Raw genomic sequence first — 5,401 nt, forward strand, 5'->3', positions numbered from 1 at the left:
GGCTTCCTAGTGTGTAAAAAGGGAAGCGTTTGACCTGGATGCCCTCTCGCTTTCTCTCCTGTGCTAAATCTATGAACTTCCCGTAAGATTTACCTAGCATTACACAGTAATTAGATGAGAAAGCACATCTCTAGAGAAGCTCATCTCAAGCTTATCCAAAAGGGAAGGGAGAAGAAAACAAGGATTTTTTCTCCACCCTGTGCCGTGCACTGTGCTAAGTGGCTTACACATATTCGCAGCTAGATGGCGCAGGGGTGAGTATGAGGGCCCTGGTCTCAGGTGAAGTCAAATCCTGCCTGAGATACTTAGTAGCCAGGTGATACTGGGCAAGTTATGGATCTTTTCTCTCAGTTTCCTCATCTGCAAAATATGGGTCTCCCTCTCAGGGATAGTGTGACGATAAAAATGAGATGATATTTGTAACATGCTTTGTGAACTTCAAGTGATATATAAATAGCTGTTGGTATTAATATGGTATAGACAAGTAATATACATTGTTTGACTGGAAACTCCACATGTACAAATTTATATAGACCTTCAAGGTCATGTTACAGGGAACTGAGTGTTGCCTGAGACAAGGTGAGGTGGGGAGGAAGGATGAGTATGCAAATGTAGCAGGTGGGAGAGGAGGAAAAATGTTTAAAAACACCCCAGCGTGGAGATTTTCTCACCCAAAGCAGAACCGTGCATTAATGGTTAATTACATGCACTCAGAATTGTGAGTTGTGCATTTTAATATCTATTAGGCCCCTTTGGTTGCAACAAAATTAGTTGAACTTGTCACGCTCGCCAACCCACTCCCTCCTTCCCTTCTTTTCTGCCCTCAAAAAGCTTATAGTCTAATAAGGAAGAGAAAGAGAAGGACCCTTTCACCTGGAAAGTTACACGGTTGGTGGGCAGGGTCATAAAGGAGTAGATTGATGCGCCCAACCTAGGAATAAAGACACCCTATGCCTTTCCTTGAGGTCCTGGATTTAGAGAATCCTAGCTAATGCGTGGTGCAGCTTGGTCTAGGAAAGGCTTCAGGACCAGAACGGCGTAAGAGATGTCGATTATGCATCATTCCTTGCTTTTATTAATTTGATGCTAAGAATAAAACACTGTATACAGTGAATCATGTTGTATTACTGCGAGGACCTACTCATTTATGGTAAGTTCACATGACTAAACTCCAGTGAAATAGAGTCAGCCTAGTGCAGAGTTTGGGCAGGGATTTAAAGCTATTAGAATTAGCTAAGACCCCACAAAGCATACCCCTTGGTTCACTGAGATGGCAGAGCTAGCCAGAAAGAGTTAGAGGAGGAAAAGAAGTAGCTGACATTTTGAGAACCATAGAGAGCTTGATACTTCCTCCAACCCTTCTGCTTAGTGGGGTATAGTACCCAACCACCAAGGAGAGTAAGCATGATGCTGCTCACACACAGAGCCTTCTTGTGGAAAAGGGTCAGATTAGGGGCTACCAGTACTATCTTATGAAATATCAGTTGGTTTCTTCTTCTTCTTCTTCTTCTTCTTCTTCTTCTTCTTCTTCTTCTTCTTCTTCTTCTTCTTCTTCACTATCATCATGTCTAAGCTCAACTCGTAGCCCTGTTTTGGCCTTTCCTTCAGGGTGATACCAAAAGATGGCAGGGGATTACCATGGAGAGGGAGATTAATCCCCATCCAGAACTCAGCAGGGTGATTTCTATCAGGTCCCACAATGGCCAAGACTACCCTTAACGAATAGCAACACCACTTAGAATGCTTGATGTTGACCAGCCCAGGCCAACAAGCAGAATCTGTGTAACCTTCTGTGGCTATACAGGAAATATTAAATGGCAACATGTCCCTTGACTCTTTTCCTGTGGCTGTATTCATACAACCCAAAAGAACATTTCTGCCAGTCCTTTCTACTTTTCAAAAGAAAGAAAAAAAACTTGAAAAGCGGGTTTAGAGAAGGCTGAGGACATGGCTGATTAGTCAGCAGCTATAGTCTTTTTATTTTTGAAATGGAGAAAATATGTAGCTTGGAAGATGATTGGTGAGACCATGGGTTAAAATGGGATTCCTTCCCAGGCAAAGATGACCATTTGGGTATGTGCTTTTTGATGTTACTTTGAAGTGGTGATTAGAGATTTCCATCCATATTCTGTTACTCGCTCGCTCCCACATGACCCATGGCAGGTTGGGGTGAGACACCTGGGGGAAGTGAGTGCAAGGTAATATACTGCCTCATTCACACTATTCTAACTAACCAGTTAGACCGAGTAGCCCAGCTTTAGAAATATCATCACTGATAATGATTACAGTGTGGGGTGTTGGAGACATGGAGAAGATTCCACCGACCCAGTTATAGCTTTGAGTTATTTTCCAGTGGATTTGCAGCCACACTATCCTGTCCAGTGCCCTTCATGGCAAGATGCCAGATGCCAGTGACAATCTATGTCCTTGAAGTAAGATGAGATTAATTGTCCACCAAAGGGACTAAATCCCAACTCTCCCACTTTTAATCAGTAGAATGCAAGCTCTCTGAGGGCATTACTTTTCATATTGCCTCTATACCCTCAGAACTCGATGGCTTTCTCTTAATCAGAATTTCATAAATGCTTGTTGGCTATGAATTTGCCCAGTCATTGGGCCGCATGGGCCACTAACCAGAGGCATCATTCGTACGGTACCCTGCCTGCCATGGTAACTTCCAAAACTCTGATAAATCACAATCTCAGAGCTGGGAGGAAACTCAGGCATTACCAACCCCTCAGTTCAAAGCTTAGAAGAGCATCTGTCCTGGAATTGAAGACTGTTTACTCACGTCATTACGCTGCCAAGTTTTTTAACCTCTCAGACTCAGTTTCTTCATCTGTAAAGTGGTCATAAGAATTCTTACATCATCTGCCTCAGAAGTTTGTGAGGAATCACTTTGTAAATCTCAAAGTGCCATATAAATGTAAGCCATTGGTGCCATTATCACATTGGATATTTCAGAGACAAGGAAAAAAAAGGGTAAGCGGCATAGTGGAATCCAAAGACTTGAAGTCCGTGCCTGATTCGGCCATTCATTCCTCACATGACCTTCCTCTCCTGGAGCTTTGTCTTCATCTGTCCAAATGCTATGGAACTGTACAAGGCGGTGCAATGAGCTCCCTTGAAGGCCCCCTTCAATTTGAATGTTATTGACAAGATCTCCCAGCTGACATTGCTGAGGGTGCTGAACCAGGCCCATCTCAAGGGAGCCATGGGCCAAGTTGGGCAGTTTTCCACACATGCAGTTTACTCTTTTAAAAGGGTCTCCAGCATTCCAATAACTTTTCTTGAGCAGGCTGGAGAAGATGTGGTCCTGGTCACCAAGGCCCGCTTCCTAGAGAGAAGGGAAATTGGAAGTTGGGAGTGTTCTCTTCTTCTAGAAGATGGACTTCCTCCTTGACTTTTGCACATATGTGTCTCATGTGTTCTACCAGATAAGTCCTGGGTCAACAAGGCATCCATCCCCCTTCTCTCCATTTGCCCTGACATTTCCCTCCTTATCACCTCGTATTCAGAGTGCTGCAGCAGCCTCCAATGGCTGTCTCAGCCTCCTCTGTCTCCCTGTCTCCAAATCAACTCCCATACAGTCTCCAAATCGATATTCCTAAATCCTAGGTTTGACCACATGACCTTCCAATGGTCCCCTATTGCCTGGAAAATAAAATACATGCTGCACTAGTATTTAAAAACCTTTACAATCTGGCTCTAATTTACCCTTCCAGACTCACTTCATGTCTCTATCACTCATGCATGTTCCATTCCAAGCAATCTGATCTTCTTCCTGGTCTCCATATATGGTATTCAATCTCCCACCTCTGGAACCTTGCCTAGGCAGTGCCCCCTACAGGTATAATGTCCCTCCTTACTCTCACCTCTTAGAACCCTGAGCCTTCCATCAAAGTGCAGCCACCTAAATGCCACTTCCTAAAGGAGGCTGAGCCTAATTGTCGCACAGCTTAGTGACCTACAGCAAAGCCTTTCTTTACTTTGTAAATATTTACCTTTTACTTCGTGGTACCTATTATTTCCTCCCAAAAGAATGTCAGTTCCTTGAGGGCAGAAGCTGTTTTTGCCTTTCGGTCCTTGGTACCGAGCACAGTGTTTGGCTTGGGGCTGGTTCTTAGTAAATGCTTGGTGATTGCACAATTAATAATAATAATAGCTAACATTTGTATCCGTTTTAACCTGCTTATAACATTGACATAACTAGCCTTATATCTGGTCTGTGCTAGGCAATGTGCCTAAGTGCTTCACAAATATCTCATGTGATCCTCATAACAATGCTGGGAGGCAGGTGTTGCTGTTATCCCATTTAATGGATAAAGAAATTGAGACTAGACAGAGAGGTTCAGGGGGTGACTTGCCTGAGGTCACACCACCGGCAAGTGTCTGAGGTTCTATTTACACTCAAGTCTGGTGCTGAAGCTAATGAAGATCCTACTTGATCTCCCACAGGGCCTGTATTTAGTTTGCAGTAGACAAATGTTTGTTGAGCGCATGAAAGATATTGTTCAAAAACAAACAAATGACGGTTTTCTCTATCTCCCCTCCCTCACACCACAACCACCTTTGGGGTGGGGTGATCTATGGAAAATTCCAGTGGGGAAAGAAGGCGCTTCTCAGTCAGCTGTGAGCACGATGGAGCAGGCAGGGGCTTAGAAAATGGGCAGAAACAGCCATTGGGGAATGTCTGGTGTGTGTAACCTCCAGAGCTGGGCTGGGAGAGACACTTGGGCAAAGCAGTCCTAACGCCAAAGCCCTGGACTAAAGTGTTCACACTTTCCCAGAGATAACAACAATGGAATGGAGGAGCTCTGTGAGTGTGTGTGTGGGGGGTGGGGGGGGGGAACGGCAAAGAAACTGAGAGCCAGGATCTGAGAGTCTGAAATTAGAGGTTATGTAACAGAACTCAGAGTGGAAACGCCTTTGTCCCATTGAAACCAACGTACAGCCCTGAGAGGGGAGCGCCAGGGGACAGCCTTCCAAAAGAAAAGAAGGATGAAGGAAAGAAGGAAGGAGCCGTGAGAGAGGCTGGCTGGATTCCCCCACCCATTTTATATCCCTGCTCCTGTAAAGATGTTTTCTGTGGGTTTTTTCCACCAATAATGCTGACTCTGGACTTCCTATCTACGACTAGAGAAAAACCCAGTAAGGGATTAATATCTAACATTACACAAAAGAATGTTTGGTCTCTTGATCTGAAAACCTCTGTGGGGTGAGTTATAGATTATAAACGTCTCCATTTCGTGGTGTAATGGGAGAGTGGGAATCCAAGAAAGGGGGCAGGGACAGGGGCTGGGGCCTGGGGGAGGGGGCTGCTTTGGGCAGGCTGCAAGAGTGGGGCCATAGCACAAAATGAGGCTCTGTTCCTGACTTCTGCCTGTGGAGACATCAGACT

This window comes from Trichosurus vulpecula, chromosome 4 (genome assembly GCF_011100635.1).
Source record: "Trichosurus vulpecula isolate mTriVul1 chromosome 4, mTriVul1.pri, whole genome shotgun sequence".
Taxonomy (NCBI): Eukaryota; Metazoa; Chordata; class Mammalia; order Diprotodontia; family Phalangeridae; genus Trichosurus; species Trichosurus vulpecula.